This window comes from Anser anser (assembly GCF_964211835.1).
Source record: "Anser anser genome assembly, chromosome: 16".
In the NCBI taxonomy this organism is placed as follows: Eukaryota; Metazoa; Chordata; class Aves; order Anseriformes; family Anatidae; genus Anser; species Anser anser.
This window is the reverse complement of record NC_139737.1, coordinates 10815917-10834776: the sequence shown is the minus strand read 5'-3', so window position 1 is coordinate 10834776 and position 18860 is coordinate 10815917. Positions and strand designations below refer to the sequence as shown.

At 38.8% G+C, this 18860-nt stretch overlaps 1 protein-coding gene and 1 long non-coding RNA gene across 4 annotated transcripts in view; one reads left to right on the top strand and one right to left on the bottom strand.

Moving 5' to 3' along the window:
• The window catches only part of ASIP (agouti signaling protein), an 85423-nt gene that overhangs the window by 23870 nt on the left and 42693 nt on the right, over positions 1 to 18860 (top strand). The gene's annotated exons all lie outside the window — the stretch shown is intronic.
• LOC310882447 overlaps positions 5163 to 18860 on the bottom strand; it is a 41793-nt gene continuing 28095 nt past the window's right edge. The window contains exon 2 of the long non-coding RNA XR_014572971.1: positions 5163 to 6716. This is a non-coding gene — a long non-coding RNA (uncharacterized lncRNA). The remainder of the gene's footprint in view (positions 6717 to 18860) is intronic.

The window sequence follows — 18860 nt, the reverse complement described above, 5'->3', positions numbered from 1 at the left end:
CAGGTCAAGGGAGGTGATCCTGCCCCTCTGATCAGCCCAGCTGAGGGCACACCTGGAGCATTGTGTCCAGTTCTGGGCTCCCCAGTACAGGAGGGACATGGAGGTACTGGAGCGAGGTCAGAGGAGGGCTACGAAGATGATCAGAGGACTGGAGCACCTGTCATATGAGGACAGGCTGAGTCAAGTGGGCCTGTTTAGCCCAGAAAAAAGACTGAGGGGAGACCTCATCAGTGTGTATAAATATCTGAGGGGAGGGTGTCGAGAGGATGAGGCTGGTCTCTTTTCAGTGGTGCCCAGCAACAGGATGAGAGGCAACGGACACAACACAGGAGGTTCGGGCTCAATACAAGGGGGCACTTCTGTACTGGGAGGGTGGCAGAGCACTGGGACAGGCTGCCCAGAGAGGCTGTGCAGTCTCCTTCCCTGGAGATATTCAAACCCTGCCTGGATGCCATCCTGCGCAATGTGCTCTAGGTGATCCTGCCTGGCAGGGTGGTTGGACTAGGTGACCTTCAGAGGTCCTTTGCAACCTCAGCCATTCTGTGATTCTGTGATTTCCTTCAGAAGTGCACTCCTGGTGTGAACTAAGGCACTAATGTAGAGATCTCTCTACTTTGCGTATGCACTAGGCATATAGAAGCACTTTCTAATGTAACTACATTGTCTTCATTAGATCCAGACTGTTATATACAGTCGTAATAGGTATTATGTTTGTTAATGCTTGTTTCATTTAAAAATATGTACTTGCTAGTCACTATTAGTTATTTGCAACTTTGGTTAGCTATATTCTATCTGGATTGCTCATCGGTAACCACAAGGAAAAAATTTTCAGGGTGCATGCCAGCTAGCACTGTTTCTTATTCAGCTTCCAAAAATCCCCCAAAAGAAAATCAATACCTTTTTGTCAAAAAAAAAATACACTACATTGACCACTTCAGTTAACTGATTCATTACTTCTTCACACACTATCATCAGTGGGAAATAAAACAATTGGATCACAGTAATAAGAGCATGATCCTAAGATGACATTTGTGGTTCTGTAATCAGAAAAAGATTTACATAGTTGCCAAATAATTGTATGTCCATTTGGTAGCACTTATGTACCTAACTACCTAATTGTTTCCAGGAGAAAGTTATCCTGCCTTCACTACTCCTTTAAAATGGTTTCCAGGTGCAAACTCCAGGCAGACTTCAAGTCCATTTGAGAGCATAGGCTTATGGCCATCCTGTTATGCTGTAACAGTTGACGCCACGCTGGTATTTGCATCATCCAGCCACCAGAACAAACACAGGACCATGATGCGGGTAGCTTAGTTACAACACCCTGAGTAAAGGGGGAGAGAGTACCAGGGCAGCAAAACACATTTCTGTTCCAGTACACATGCTTTCCTTGAATAGCATCTCATCCTGCTACTGGTGTAAACAAAAGTACAGCATTAGGCAAACAGCTGGTCTGCCCTGGTAAGAATTGCTCGGTTTCTTATATGTTCATCGTAAAACTTAACATCTTGGATGGCACCAAGGATAAGGCTCAATGGGAAAGGCTGGCTTTCTGGGACTTAGTTGTTCTAGTAGCAAAGTCTTAAGTTAATTCTGTGGGTGGTTTTTTTTGTTTGTTTTTTTCGTGGTGGTTGGTTTTATTTTAAAATTTTTCCTCTTTAAACAAGGTAACTTTCAAGTTCTTGTTCACGTTTTTATTGAGTACATGCTTTAAAGCATCTTTTTGTGGATAATGCTTTGAGATGATGTATGGATGAGCTCTGAACTTAGATACTTCTGCCCTGAGGATTAAAGAGAAACCATGAAAAAAACATTCAGACACTTGAGACCTGACAAATCTTATCACAAGAAAGATTTGTTGTACATGCATCTCAAGTTCAGAAGTTTCTCTCCTACCAGCTTTTATTAGCTTACAGACATCAGAAAATAAATAAATAAATAAAAATTTAAAGGGTCACCATTGCAAAAAGAGCACAAAGTCAAGGAAATGGCTTTCACTATACAAGTGTGCACAGACAAAAAACAGGCAAGTTGTCAAAACCAAAGTGTTTTGGAGAGAGTTCATTGAAATTAATGTATCTCTACAAAACAGTTTGATTTTTTCAAGGCAGCATTTTCCAGACTACATGTAACTGACAATCATCATCTTTACTTCATTTTCAGTGGATCTGAAAGTCCAAGTTCTTGGAAAATCTATACTTCAAAATTCTTAATTACAAAATAAATAAATAAATAAATAAATCTGTTTAAGGCATTACTATATGGTATTATAATTCCATCTTTGCTATTTTTAAAACAGCATGAGAAAACAACAACAGAATATAAAATTATATCACCAGACAAAACGATGTGCTTGTAAACACACAAAAGAAAAGCATTATAAGACTAAGGGTGGAAAGTCATAACATTTACAGACTTCTTCTGTGAACCCAGGGAGTCATAAGCACCATGGCAGCTGACAGAAGTAGCAGTTACAGATTTATTGTAAATGAAATACATTTTAATCTGGAATACTTTAAAATAACGGTCCTCAAGTTGTATCATCATACTTAAGATAGTAGCTGAAGAACTATTTAAGTGTCTGCAGGAAGTAAGCCAAATGATTTTTTTTGGCAAGGTACGGGGTATGTTTCTTCCAAGGACTCTCAATGCTCTTTCAGACACTTTCGTGCTAAGGTACCATCCTCGATACTGTCTTCCCTGCAGATTTTCTTTTCAGGAAACACTCGGTATGTTTGTGCAATATGTACATTAAAGAGAGAAAAAGACTTATTTCTTTAAATTTGTCAAACAAATAATTAGTAAATTAGTGCCTAATCTGGATAGTTTTTTGTTTTTTTTTTTTTTTTAATTTTATTTTTTGAAAGTAAGACGTCCGTTAAGATGATCATTTGCCCTCCAGTTGCCACAAAGACTGTAGAGCCTTCGGGAGTAAGACTAATTTCAAAACCATCTACTTTCTGCTGAAACAGTGTCCAAAAAAAACACACATATGGTTTTGTTGTGATTTTTGAGCTTTTTTTTTTTCTCCTTAGAGTATCAGTCCTTACATATGGTTTATTATATTTGAATCATCACTACAGATCTATGTTCTTATTCCCATAACTCTTACTCTCCATGGCAGTAATCACAGATTTTCCGTCCCTTTCACCACTGGTTGTCTGGTTTCAATCTTGAAACTATGACACGTCAATGCCATAAGTCAGGTTATCTGGGAAGATTTTCTTGTTTCTTTATGTTTGCTAAGTTAGCACAGAAAGAAAACAGAAAAAAAATTAGCAGTTAGATATGGCCAGAACATAAGAGTCAGGGACTGACTTCCGTACAGCTAGATGCAATCTCTGCTCCAGCAGAGAGAACTCCTCCTGAACAATGAAGCCAATACTCAGCTTCCTCTTCCCTATGGTCATGAACACCAATATGTTTCAAGAAGTGGTCATTTAGAGCCACATCTCATCCAAAGTGCGCATCACACAAGTGTTTACAGTTAAAAGCACACAAAATAATTCTGTAAATTCTGCTTTCAGACTGAAAGTTTTCTTTTAATTTCTTAGTTAGATGATTGAATTCTCATCACATGTATGTTCAAACAACATAAAAACAGTTTCTCTGAAACTACTTATGATGCTAACAAGTGGCAGATGCTATGAATCCAAAGCTCTTAACTGCATTCTCTGTTACAGCTGAGTGATCCTAACACCGCAAAAGCAAAGACAAGTATCTGCCTCCACATTTATATGCCAATGCTCAGTAAGATCCCTTCAGTAGTAAATTAGGCTTCAAAATAAGACCTAATTTCACTATTATAAATATGACCAACTTAGGAAACATATCTTTATACTAATATGGTGGGTTGGTTTTGTTTCTTTAAAGCTTTGAAGAAGTAGGATGGTACTTGACTACATGTTGAAGTTAGTCTACAAAGATAAAAAGGAAAACACCATATTTTTGGAGAGGAACCACTTTCTTGGACATATAATTGATTCTTTGTCACTTGAAGCTTTTAACAGATCCAGGCAGCAAAGCGGGCAATGAGCAAACTACTGAAGGATGTGTGTAGTTAGACACGGATGTAGCCACAGATCAGTCCTTTGGAGGTATCGTTCTGAATCTACCTGAAATGACCCTGTAGGAATCAGGCATTTCAAAAGCAAAAGGTACATTTCTTGCACAGATACCATAAAATCGTATTTTTTTCCTCACAAGGAAAGCCCGCACTGTGTCACTTCTAGATGTTGTCCTGCTGTGGCACAGATTCAGTTCCCAGCTGACATCCACAAGCAGATGATTCTCTTCATTCTATAGTCTGTACACATTTTGCCTTAAGCAAAAGTCTTTTTAAGCAGTTTTGAGGTTCAAAGAAATGCTTTATTTCTTTTTCAGTTTTGTGTATTTTTGTCTTTGAGGAGAAGCAGAGAACCATAATTTCTGTCTCCTTCAATTCATGCTTCACAGACAAGCCTCTATTTATCTCCCAGCTCAGTGTGCAATTTTACAGCAAAACTGTCAGAGAAGTTAAATTTTCACTCCATAAAATTGCAATCAAAATCAAGTTGAACAATGCACGTTTAAAACACAGACTTCTCTTTCTGAGAATAAATAAAGCAGTAGAGGATTGTTATGTAAATCCAAGCTCAGCTGTCTTGTACGGGAGTCAGATTTTATTCTTTGTATACTATCTTGAGTCCACAAACTACTTTATAAAGCAGATCATATGATCATGATTTTTTCCCCAAAATTAGTTTAAAAAACAAGCCTTGCTTTCCTTTAGAGTTTTTTTTCTTATTCTTTCCCCCTATTACTTTTCTTTCTGCTGAAGAAGAGACAGACAAGCTGCTCAAAATGAAGAATACTTAAATCAATAATAATCAAACATCCTGAATTCAGCAAGAACTTTCTACAAAAAGCGTGTTTTGTTTTTACCAAAAATCTTCATGGTACAAAACATGTTCATTCCCTTTTTTAAAATTTTTTTATTATGTTTACTAATATTCAGATGATTGTTGGATATTCAGAAGAATATTGCAACCTGTCAAACTGTCATTTTTGCAAATAATGATCCTGAAAAGGTAGACTTAAAACTAAACCATTATTCTATGTAGTAAGAGCTTTGCGTATGCAAACAAGAAAAAGATCTGAATCTGAGATCTTCTGAATTCAGAATGAAAGTCTGCTCAACTGAGGTTCCAGTCTCTGCAGAGATGCAGAAATATGTACCTACTGGACAAAAGTAAGGAAAATATATGCAGATATTTACTTTTAAAGTCACTGCATTTGCTTTGGCCTCTTTTCAGTGTTGGTCCCATGCAGTCAGAGAGATGCTAAGTAACAAGCATGTTTCCTTCCAGGAGTTAGTATTTCAAATATTTATCATATATCATGTGTTGCACTGAAATATGCATCCACAGTAAGTCAATAAAGAGTTCAATAACTGATTAACTCATTAAATTATAATCTGTCTGCAGACTAATTAGGAAAAGAATTGTTACTAACTTCACTGAGCCATAAAAACCAATGCTGGCTGCTCTGTAGACCACCTTGAATTCCCTTCTCTACTGGGCATCTCATACAAATTTAACAGAACCCAACTTCTAGTTACCTCTTTCTGCCCTTAGAACCACACACACACAAACACACACGTGCTTGAATGTCATGGCTGAGCTCAAATGTTCTTTGGCCCCTATTTCCTTCTAGAGACTTTTGCCTCTTTCCAAGCATCATTCTGGGATTTATCTCTTATGAGTATCTGCTCTGCTCTTTCCATGCTCTGCAGGAGTATGTTCTGCCCTCTCCTGTTTATTGCATGTTCTCTAGAGGTCTAGGCAAAGTTTATTCAAGAGATCTGAGTAGGGGACCTGCTTTCTGCTCTCACCAACTGAAATCAGTCTTCAGCAGCTTTGTTTTTTCTTCCTAAATTCCCACATTCTCTATTATATTGTGCTTGAATATGTTCAGTTTGCCATGAAGTAGGAGAGGCTACACAAGCAGGGACAAAACCAGAACAACTCGTGGACATTTCTTCTTATTTGAACATGTCCCAACAGAATGATTTTCTTCCCAAGCACAAAGGAGATGGTGAAGGATGTCTGAGACTCATTAGGAGACAGGGCATGGCAGCTTTTCTGCTTCGTCTGTGTGCACAACCAAGGGCACTGTTGTACCACGAAGAAAGCTGCTCGGCACATGCTGCTCTAAGCGCAGGGCTCTGCACATCAACTGTGTGGGACTGAGTGAGAGACGTTATTTCTCTTATTTCCTCTGACAGTCTTTGGTACAGGTTGGTCCTCTTGATACCAGTGTTATAAACCTCAGTGACTTCAAAGGCAGAAGACCAGGCCAATATGAGTGTAAATTAAATTTCATAATCATCATAACTACGACCAGAAAATATATTTTGATCATCTTCCTAAACCACTTTCAACAAGCTACACCTACAGAGAGGACTCCTGTGCAAAACAGGTACAGAAACATAAGATCAGTTAGGGTCATTCAGTTAGTTTGGAGTTTGCTTTCATTTGTGCTTGTGTGGTGTTGGGTTTTGTGTGGGTTTTTTTGTTGTTGTTGTTGCACCAACCCACCCCAAACCCTTAATCTTTGCTTCTTTGAATTAATCTGGTGCAGTCTGCGTCTTGCAGCATCTTGCTCAGGTCTGTGCTGAAAACCTCCCTGGCCAATAGTTCTGGCATGCTTCTGTCTTGAGTTTTTTATTTTTTTTCCTATGTAAAAAAAAAAAAAGATTTAGTGTCTGAAAAGCTGCTTACTGAACAAATAATCTTAAGCTACAACAAGAATTTATTAGCTTCTTGTTCCCCCTGCATAGGAGGTTACACTAGCAAGTTAGTCCAAGATCTAACTTTGTTAGTAACACTCCATCTGGCTGAACACTGCCTGGAGTCTAGAGACAAATTTGACTGCTGGTCAGTGGTCTTCTACCCTATATCTTACAACAGAGGGAAAAGCTGCAAAATTCAGTATTTCTAGCAAAAGCAGGTAGCATATGCATCACTGTTGATGCCTTTAAACCACCAAAGTCTACCACAGCAGAAAGGGTTGTCATCCCTGGCTACGCACTCTTGTTTTTACCTGATGATAGCACGGTCAGAGTAATATTAAGGCCTACTTAATGCTTACTGGCTTTGTTAGATTTATTTCTGATAGTCACAGTGAAATTATTAATAGAGACTCACAGATTTGTTACATAAAAACAGGAGGTTGACTTTAGTGAATGAGGGGAGAGCAGGGACTACTAGGACGACATCCTGGTGTACAAGTCAAGACATTGCAGTTTGCATAGCTGGGCAGACGAAGAATTAAAAAGCTGCTGGAACGAAGGGCTCAGAGGATAGGGCTTAATGGGTTGTGCTCTAGCTGAAGGCCAGTAACAAGCAGAGTACTGCAGGAGCCTCTTCTGGGACATGTCCTATTTACTGCCTTTATCTTTGACATGGAGGAAGCAACAGAGCATTTGCTGTAGGCGACAATACACTCAAGAGCACAGCTGCCATCCCAAGAGACCTAGACAGGTTGGAGAAGTGGGCCAGCAAGAATTTTGCATTTGCCCTTGACAAAGTTCACAAAGTGCTGCACTTGGGAAGGAGAAGTTCCTTGCAGCAATACAGGCTGGGCACTGACTGGCTGGGAAACAGCATGGCTGGAAGAGACCCAGAGATGCTGGCAGACAGTAAGAAGAACATGAGCAATGTACCCTAACAGCAAAGATGAAGGATGGCCTGGGCTGTAGGAACAAGGAGAATAGCCAGGAGACCAAGCGAATCTGTTATCCCCTTTCAATAGTCCCTTCTATCCTCAGCCATATCAGCACTCATTGGACCACATGCAGAACACCACACCCATTTTTGGGCTTCCCAGTACAAGACAGACATGGAAAAACTGGAGTTCAGCAGAGGGCCAAAGATGCTCAGGGCACTGCTGCACCTGGTCTGTAAGGGGACACTGAGGGACCTGGACTTGTTGAACCAGGAGAAGAGAAGGATTCAGTTGACCTCATTATTAATAAATTTTAAAATTGAAACAGATGTTTGTTGTGGTTTAACCTGGCAGCCAGCTTGGCACCACACAGCTGCTTGCTCAGTATCCCCCCCACTCCCAATGGGATGGGGAAGAGAATTGGAAAAAAGGTAAAAACTCTAAAGAACTGGGGAAGGCAGGCACCAACAGAGACAATCAGAAAGTTCACTCACTGATTTGCAGGATTTTTTGATGAAGCTGTGGACCCCCATCTACTCAACCCAGAAGTGTTTTTTTTTTATTATTATTATTATTTATTTTAACTAAGCATGTCAGAACCCTGCTAGGGAACGTTAAGTCCTAGCTCTCTGCAAGCACTGCATGTTTGTCCTCTCAAAAAAAATAATCAACAACAGTCTAATCAGCTAACAATCATATACAATATTGAAAAAAATTAATGAGACATGCAGTGAATGAGCCATTTCAGTATTTCTCCTCCAAATCAGGAACAGGATGACACAAAGACATCCCATTAGAAAGTGATTCCCCCGCCCCTTATTGGGCATGAGTTTACACAATACCTTGGTCCTCACTGTTCAGTGCATCTTAAATGCTTTTTGCATAAGGATTAACAAACCAAATACATTCTTTTCATACGGTAATTCACAGGCACTACTCTTGTATAACCTCTTCAGTTAGGCCTTTCTCAATCACTGCTTTACAAACTCTTTCTCAGGGAGTGCAGTGATGTGACAAGGGGTAACTTTAAACTAAAGTTACTTTCAACTAAACTTTAAACTAAAGGGGCTTTAAACTAAAAGAGGGCAAGGTTAGATTAGATGTAAGGGGGAAATTCTTTACTCTGAGGGCGGTGAGGTGCTGGAACAGGTTGCCCAGAGAAGTTGTGGATGCCCCATCCCCGGAGGTGTTCAAGTCCAGATTGGCTGGGGCTTTGAGCAATCTGTGATTTTATGAAACTGTCAACAATGATTATCCATTAATCAATGCTGATTTCCAAAGTGCTAAAAAACAAGTAAATAAAAAAAAAGTTTCTTTTCAGTTAGAGAAAGAGCAAAGTTTAATAGACTCCAGAATTTTAGAGATTAAGTTGAAAAATTCCACAAAAAACTCAAAAGCGGATGATAATTTTAGTGCAAAGTACAATAAAAAATGTAACATACCAATAAAGTCTTTGAGCCATATCAAATAACCACCAAGGTTAAAATGCTTCCTGATTTTACAGAGGCTACAATTTCTGTGGTAACTTGTTTAGTAATGATACCAAAGAGCGTTTCTGATATAGATTAATTTCATAAAAACTAGTACTTAAGTAAATGCAGACTCTATTATGTCACTTAAATACATTAAGAGCATTCTTCCCTGATCTTTTTCAAAAGCATCAGAAAAGTTTAATTGGAGAAGATACATTATGGAACATACACAGAATATTTGTGCATCTTGAAAGAAAGTAATCAAATAAGAATTTACCCTATTCTTTTTAGAAGCTGAAAAAGCAGGTAAATGTGCCGAACAGCACTTTGACCCCAGAAGAGACAGACTTCACACAAAAGATTAAAGGTCTGCAAAATGGAAAGTTTCTGCTATTCAGTAAAAGTCATAGAAGTTGTCAGGGCTTTGACACTAGAGAGTTGGAGAAAACTGCAAATTTCATGCCACTAAAGCTTTTGTGATCTTAGGAGGACCCTCATCTAGGAGGCAGGAGATAGCCACATCAACCTTTGTTTTACCTGATTCAAACCAGAGATTTTACACAGCGGGGAGGCTCCCAGCACCATGCAGCAGGAGAAAGTGCTGTTCACTCCACCGCAGTACAAAAAAAAATTCAAGCTGCTCATCCTACAAGCACACACTTTTTGAGCTAGAACTTGAATGATGGCATCCCACATCCCCAGCCAAAAGTCATGAGCACTAAGGTACACTGCCTTGCCTCTCTGTATTTAAATGGTTAAGAATTAGTTGAGTCAAAACTAAGTGTTTCAGTAAATCAGTAAAACAGGTTTGTTTGTGAAATGCGGAACACTGAAATTATAGTGCCTGATCTGAAATCTTTCACGATGTGCAGCTGCCCTGTAGGAAACATGAGCATGTTTTGTTTTGCTAGCAAAATTGTACTCTTGTGGAAAGAGGTGATCTAGCTCTACAAAAGTTTTCAGCTGAATAGTCGAATTCATTGAAAGGACTCATATTTTGTCAAAAAGTGCCCAGTAGACTTCACTGAGGCATCATTACTATATCCTCATTCACTCTCTTCAGAGCTGGACCAGGAATGGGGACTTTTTGGTCTTCATTCTGTTATCGCCTCCAGAGCACTCTGTTATTTCTTTTGCATGGGTCTCAAATTAGTTTTCTACTCTGAAAGCACCTCCTCATGTAGATGACTCCATACTCCCCAAGCCAGCAAAGCTCCTAGGCGCACTGTGTATCACCTTTAGTCCCCACTGCTATTAATACTCATTTGAGGGTTTCTCCTGAACTATCCCATACCCAGGCAAGTCCTAATGGTCTTCCCTACAAGGGAATCCCCTTCTATTGTTCCTTTTCTACTCCTCTCTCCTTTACCCCATTTTCTCTTTCTATCCATCCTTCTCAGATACGTTAAAAAAAAAAGAAGAAAATTAGCAGTAAGGAGGTGAAACCATGAGATAAGTCCACTATCATGTGAAGTCATTGGCATCAACACTTCCACAGGCAAAAGGTTTTCCCACCCAAGCTCCTCATTTTGTCTCTGCTCTGCTCTCCCTCCCTTGCTCTTGTACAAGCCCCTGTGCTGCCAGGTAAGGCTGGCACAAGCAAGGGAAAGAAGGCACTGGGGAACAGAAGAAAGATGAAATTGCCTCTTGCAGTAGCAATACCAGATTATGTTGGCTTAGTGTTCCTTGAAGTCTAGCCTAAGAAAAAAACTAAAAGGAAGATGATGAAGAAAAACAACGAATGGGGCATTTTGCCACAAAATAAAAGTGTTTATTTTGCTTTCCTTGTTCATTAATCCCCATGTATCACATGTAATTTTATTTCAGCACTTCACATAGAAATAACAGCAGTAATAGAGAACAGTTATCTTTTTCAACATACGCACAACCTTTATAGTTTAATCATGCAACTCCCATCCCCAAAATTACAAGTCACTAACCCATTCCAAATTTCATTCTACCTTTCTGGAATTATCTCAATGCCCTATTTCTTCATACACTACACTCACTACTACTATTTCCAGCATTATGAAAATTATCACAGGACTAAATCTATTTTCACTTGAGTCTTCTGAATGGTTTCAAAAAGGCATACTAAAGTGTCCTTTCTTCAAAAAAAGCACCTAATTTATGGAGAGTAAGGTTGATATGCAACGTTGTAGCAAGAGTCTGACCAACCAAAACTGTGATTTGGCAATAGTCAACCCAGAGGGATAGATCTGACCTCAGCAAAGGAATTAACTCCTCTTTGCTCAGTATGAAACCTGCACAGTAAAAATTAACTCCATTCAATATTTGGAAAGCGTCTACTAATAAGTTGAATACACATTTGTCATCCCTTGATGCTACAGATTTTTATTGTAAGCAACACAAAACAATACAAAAAACTCAAATTACAAGAAAAAGGGCGTATATAAGTCTAATACGGTTCACTAAGGAATAAACAAGTTAGTTTGATACAGAACTTGGAGCAAAAATGTGTATTTTCTGTGAATGTTACAGCAGTGTTCCATGTTTTTACCAGCTATCCCCTATCAAATGTACACAGCTTAATTATTTAAAGATGTGGTTGTTTTTTTCCCCTAACTTTCAGCAGTGCAAGTTCAACAGAATGATCAGCTCTCCCCTCAGTCAGCTAAACATAACCAGTGGAAATGCAAGAAACTCGACCAATTTTTTTTTTGGCACAGCTGAAGAAGTCCAGTTCCTATCTACATTTGAAATATACTAAATTGGTTCAAGCCCACAAAGTCATGCACATTCATTCAAGCATTCTCAAAATAACAGTGTTTTCTGTCTGCTTGACTATTGGCTAAGTGACTTTTGAGAGAAGAAAACAAGTATCTGTAAACCAGCTGGAAGTGTCCCATGGATCCTCTAAATCTGGGGCCACTTCCAAACAAAAGGTCTTGCAGAATATTTCTTACATTAAAAATAAATATTTGAAAATCTGCTATTTTGAAATAGTTGAGAAGAGGCAGTAAAGCATGACTGAACCTTTGCAGAACAATCAAGAACTTTGGAATTCCTCTTCAAAGGGATGTTGTTTAACATTTACAGCAAGGGCTCTCTTAACAAATGACAATACCAGACCCCAAGCTGGGAATCAAGTTGTATATCCAGAGGTTTAAGTACCTTTCTCTGGTTTCACGTGTCTGTCTTTTAGATTATTTATTTCCATGAAACCTGAGGAACTCTAGATTTGTCAAGAAAAACTGAATTAACCAACAAGAAAACTTAAAAGAAAACCAGATTATTCTATCAAACAAAAATTAACCAGAAAGAAATTTCAAAGAAAATAATTAAAAATAAGATGCAAATTTAAAATACACACCCACCTCTTTCACACACATGAAACTGCAGCCCACTTCCAGAGCGTTGCCTTTTCAAGGGAATAGCCCCCACTGTCAACAGGACTGGCACATTACAGAGACCCTTTTGAATTTCTCGCTTTATTCCCATCCTTCAGCAACAGCACTTTCCTCCAACTCTTTCCTATTTCTGTATTTTGTCTGAGTCACTGCGGCACTCAGTATAGGGTAGATAGAGCCCTTGCTCTCCCCAGGATCGTGTGCTTGCAAGTCTGCTGCGGCATGCACCCAATGCATTCCTCTTAGCCCTAAAGATTCAATATGAGACATTTGTAAGGACTAAATATGACAGTAGGACAGTGCAGGCAGCACATCCGGCACTGTTTTCTCTGTCCCTCATCAATCACAATAAGGCTCTTGCTATCACAGCAGTTCTTTTAGAAACCAAAAAGGATGCACAGATTTGACATAGTCTGCAAACCACATGGCTCGGTATCAGTCTTAATGTCAACGGCAGAATCTACATATAGCCATGGCCCTTATGCGATCCACATCCGTGTGACTAGCTGTCTCCCACTGAAAAAAGGGTATGCATTCCTCATCAGGCAGGGCTGACAGAGGGCTTACAGCCTTGCCACCTCCTTAATCAAATGTGCTAGGCAAGTTCAGGTATGACCTAAAGCAAAAAAAAAGAAAAACAAGTAGAACTAAGACCTTCAAGACCAGTACTGCTCACAGACCTTGAAGATGAGGCACTGTGAAATACTTGCTCCAATCCTGAAGAGTCAGGACAACACGTACAACACTTAGAACATTAGTAGCAGTCATCTGCAGTAGTCTATTCTGTTGAACTGCTAAAGACATTGTACAATGAGCTTGAGGTCAGAATACATGATCACCGTCTAGATATTTGCATAGCAGTACAAGTCTGTGGGGTCTACTTGAAGACAGGAGCCAGTGTTCTGAAGATTGCACGTGCACTGAAGCCTTTGGACTTCCAGTGCCTTTACAGAATTAGTGTATCATAGGTCACATTGTGGCCCAGCATATACCAGTAAAAGAAATACATAGGTAACTAGCACTTCAGCTTCATTTTTGACATAGCACCCAGTGAGACTATAAAGGAGAGACATTGTGTCATCAACAGATGTGGAACAGAGGGTGGGGGGTGGTGAAGGCAGAAGACTGAAGATTTAGGACCCTAGAGACCAAAACGAGCAGAATAAAACTCTGCATGTACCAGTGTGCTCTCAGGGAAATCCGAAGTCTATCTATTACTTAGCTCATAAGGCTAGTCCCATACAAGGGGACTGCAGAATAATTGTATGTATCCTAAACACACTGACAAAAGCAAGTGGTCCCTTCCAACTCAGGGTATTCTACAATTCTATATTCCAAGCTGCAGTTTTTAGGTTTCTGAAGTAATTGGAACCTTATAAAAAGGAGTCAAATATTACTCTGAGCAAGGTTAACATATTTGTTTTGGTGAATTATGAAATTTAAAGCACTAAACAAATTTTATACGCTGAAGCTGCCCAGCCTAACAAATGATCCCAACTCAGCTGAGCCTTAGATCTAACCATTACAACCCAATTCACTTTAAAGAATTATGGGCCAAGCTTTATTCATCATCATATCAAAAAACAGACTTTCCAACAAAAAGCTTTGTAGCTAGGGAGGAACCAGGTTTTCCATTTCATAAAAATAGTGTTGGTCTGCAAAAATCCTTTGGTCAGACAAATTGAAATGTACAATTTGAAATGAAATGCTGTCTTGAAATGTGAAAGCAAAGCGTTACATTCTAGAGAAGTTAAGAACCCACTTCAGTATTATTACACTCTTTTGTTGTTCAGAAAGATATTTTGTCATAATTTCTGCGTTTCTACAAAATATTGCACTTACAGGAAAAACACAGCATTTCTTGCCAGGAAAATATTTTTCAAAACAACCCCAGCAAACTGCATAATCTCACTCGTGGTGAAAACAAACTCTGTCTTTAGTGATGTCTGTCACTAGAAGACCGATTTGTTAATTTTCCTGGCTGATTTGAACAAAAGTCATTATCTTTGTAATTAGAAAAAAGAGCAATGAGCTAGAAAAGCCACTAGTCTGCTAACAATCAATTGTAATTGCTTTGCAACCATGAATAAAATTGAGGTTTATTTTATTAGGACTCTATTCAGAAATATCTAGTCATCCAACTTCTAAGTAGACAAGGCTTTCTTGACTGCAGATGAAGAGTTCAATCCCTGTTTCTTCTCCTTTTTCCTCATAGATTTGGGACCAGATCAGTAACAGATAATACTTTCAAACATTTAAAACTACTCTTATCCTGGACTCACCTCTTCTTTCTTGCCCAGCTGCAAGCAAGTATGGTTGCTTCTGTCCAGATTTTGCACACTACCTCCTACTTCAACAAAATCACAGGATGGTTGAGGTTGGAAGGGATCTCTGGAGGTTGTCTGGTCCAACCCCTCTGCTCAAACATGGCCACACAGAGGCAGTGGCCCAGGCCCACATCCAGACTGCTTTTGAATATCTTCAGGAATATTTACCCTTGCAGTCAAAAAGTGGTTCCTGATGTTCGGAGGAAACCTCTCATTTTGTGCCTCTTGTCTTGGCACAGGGCGCCACTGAAAATAGACTGGCTCCATCTTCTCTGCAAGTATTTATAGACAATCATGAGATCCCTCCCGATCCTCCTCTTCTCCAGGCCAAACAGTCCCAGCTCTCTCAGCCTCTCCTCATAGCAGATGTGCTCCAGTCCCTTTGTCATCTTTGTGGTCCTTCACTTGGCTCTATCCAGTATGTCCATGTCTCTCTTGTACTGGGAAGCCTGGCACTGGACACCATGTGCCAGTTGTTGCTTCTCCAGTGCTGAGTAGAAGGAAAAGATCACCTTCTTTGTCTTGCTAATATTTATTAGTGTATTTTTTGCATATCTCAATTTCCTAAGATATACAAGGTTCTTTGGAAATCTTGGTTCTCTCTCTGCTCCACGTCTAGTGAACCCAATCTGACTGATTTGCCTTCTGTACCTAGTGTTACACAATCTGGTCATAGAAGTCTATCCATCAGATGACGAATATGTTAGTTTACTTGTTCAGACTGCATTTCTGATTATCCTTAGTTCCCAGTAAGCAAGAATTTACCTACACAAAAGCCAAGGATTCCTTAAATACCAAGAAATAATTCCTAGCCAAACTTCTATGTGCAGTTCAAAATTGCAGTGCAACCAAGAGAATTGTTATAACAGGGAAAACAACCCCCATGCGCTTCACCTCCCCCCCATCTCCTCCTCCTAATAAATAAATAAATAACCTTTGTTCAAAGCACGGAAATGGTGCTGGGCTTTACAGACCTTTCATGGTAAGCGAGTATTTGTCCATTCTTATGGAAACCTACACTGCTATGGAGATAGAGGCAACTCAGACAAAACACTGCAGTGTTTAACAAAATCAACTCCTTAAGGAAAGAGAAATGAGAAAAAAATGTGTCACTTATTAAGAGAGCAACAATAAAGCATTGACTACTTTGCAAAGAACTAAAATAGGGAAACAAAGAGCATTCTTAGTCTAAGAATTATTTCTCAGAGATTCACCAGACTTTTACCATGAAACCCTCCCCTCAGACTCAAAGAGTACCATTTCAAACTGAGGAGTTACAAGGAGATGCCACTTCCCATCTATAAGTCAACTGAAAGAGGAACTTTATGCAACATCTGGAGGGGAGTGTGACCTTCCCACAGCAGGGCTTCAAACACCAGAATTTATTCTTCCTATATCTAAGAGGATATCAAGGCCAGATGCTGTTATAGGTAGTTAACCAAAAGTGGTAATAAAGTTTTACTTCCATAGCACTCCTCTATCATTTCTGGTCTTTATTAAACCTTGATAAATTAAGCCCTATAAAACAGAGTCCAAAGACTTGAATATTGCTTTTATTTTAAGAATAAATTTAAAAATGGGGCAAACACTGTTCTGGATCTTAGGAAAACAGAGATAGCTAAAGACCATGACAAAAATCAAGAAGTTAACATGATATTTTCTCTTTCTGTGTGTTTACTACCTGTGCTCCAAACCTATTTCTGCATCTGGAGACTCAGTCTTCTAAATTCTTCTACACTTCACCCAGTACCTATGTTACCAGACAGCCTAATTCTGCATTCCTTATAATTCTCAATTTTCATTGAAAGATAAGCATCAATACCCCACATACACCATGAATCATGTGCCAGATCTTGCCTTAAAGAACTAAATGTTTTAGTACTTGCCACTCAACATTTATAAAGTTCCTGTTAGTGTTATTCTTTGCTGCTCCTTTAATCAACACACAATTACTTTGGTTTTCAGAAATGTTTTCTATTGAACCAAAGCTTTTTGCATTATCTGCAATGCTTGAAATGTTCACTGCAGCAAATAAACTCTACAATATTATTTTTACTTGTAGATCAGTCTAGACACCTGCAAATATCATCTTTTTATCCACTGGAGAGAAACAGATCTTTCCAGGGTGAGAATCACGCAACCTGAGTCAGATGTTCCTTTTAGCAAGAGATGCTCTGAAGGCACAATTTTCCATCTTTTGACCGTAAAAAAATGTGGTATGATCATCTCAGATGTTGACATCTTCATTTAGCTACATTAATTTTACCCATAAGGACAGCAGTTTCTGAACACCAAATATTTCTACCGACTCTTAAAAGCTCCCTGATAAAGAGCATAGGGTCAGCAACTCTTTGTAGACACTATATTCAAAGCAAGGAAACTTCACTCAAATTCAGAAATTGACTTCTCATCTCCAGAACAATAAACTTCTTACTGATGAGTTTAAATGGTGACTTTAGCAAGGGTGAGCACAACACAGAGCATCAAGACATGCTGTTGAGGCGGGAGATAAAACATCTTATTCTCACCAAACTTGTGAGAGACACTCAAGAATCAGCTCCAAGTGAAATGTGTAGATAAAGCAGAACAAGAACTCAGCTATTCAACAGATTCCTTGTCTGTGGGGAATATTACCTGGCCTAGACACAGTCTTCTGTGTTTATGGGCTCCTTATTTAACCAAACATTAATAAAGATGCATTAAGACCCATGAGAGCCTATATTTGTGAACTAACAGAAAAATCAGAGAGAAAATAGACTGAAATTATCAACAAATTCTCCCATTTTAAGAATGTTCTTTTTTGTACACTTTGGTTGTATAAAATTGTATGTAACTGCTTAATAAGTGAAATCAATATCTTCAAAATTTGTTTTGTACTTTCACATTCTCCCATATAAACATTGGCACCACTGAGATGAAACATGCTTTGGCCAAAAAAATCTTTTAGCGCTGTAATCAGGTACCTTTGCGATTACGGATAACTTTCACTAGAAATGGGAAGTGGGAAGTTTGTCACAAGCTTAAAAAGGGGGAACAATAACTGTCATATAAATTATATTCTTAAGAAGTTGTATATTTTTTGACTAATAAAAAGATGCAGATATTATTGAATATCAAAAGTATCAGTATCATGCTGATTTAATAACAAGTACAAGTGCAGAAACCGGGATGTGAAACCTTTCATCTCTTTCCCTGATATTAGTCAGTCTAGCAAGCCTAGTCATTGTATAATACAATAAACATAGGTATTTTAAGAAATAGAATTCCTACCAGAGCAAACTGATAGACATTAAAGAAACATGGTTCTTGAAACTCATCTCCTCCTTGACAGGAGCTGGTATAAGAATCATTCTAGCATAAAACTACCATCAGTGATTTCATATTAATTTAAAAATAAAAGCAAACAGTTTGAATACAGTGTGAAGCTAAAAAAAAATAATTGCCATAATTGGAATAGCACATAAAATATCTATTCTTTGAGAGGGATCAAAATTACTTCAGTTTATCAAACCTTACACGGGTAAGTCATGGTGCAGTATGAAATGCTGTGTGCAGTTTTATAGGCATGTAACAGGCATCACATTTACAAAGAGATTCAGCTGAGAACACTTTACTAAAGTTTTGACTGTTAAACTCCACCTAGATAAAATTAGAGCTTCTTTGTGAAAATACTACTTTCAGCAATATTTCCGCTAAGAAACTTTTTTTTTCTTCAGATCTGTGGGGCTGCATGCCCTGTTTTTACCCTGTAATTTGAGTTTGGGTGGAAGAAAGGAAAGATATTGGAGAAATTAGGTCATCGCCACAGATTTCTTAGAGGTAGCAATCCATGCAGCACAGTAGGAGTGTTTCTAATTGTCCTGCCTGCAGTCCAGGCAAATGGCTGCGCATGTAACATTCATGGACAGTGAAATCAAGATGTTGTTTACTGCTCAGAACTGCCCCACACCAGGGAGACAGCTGTGCCCATGAAAACCCATCTC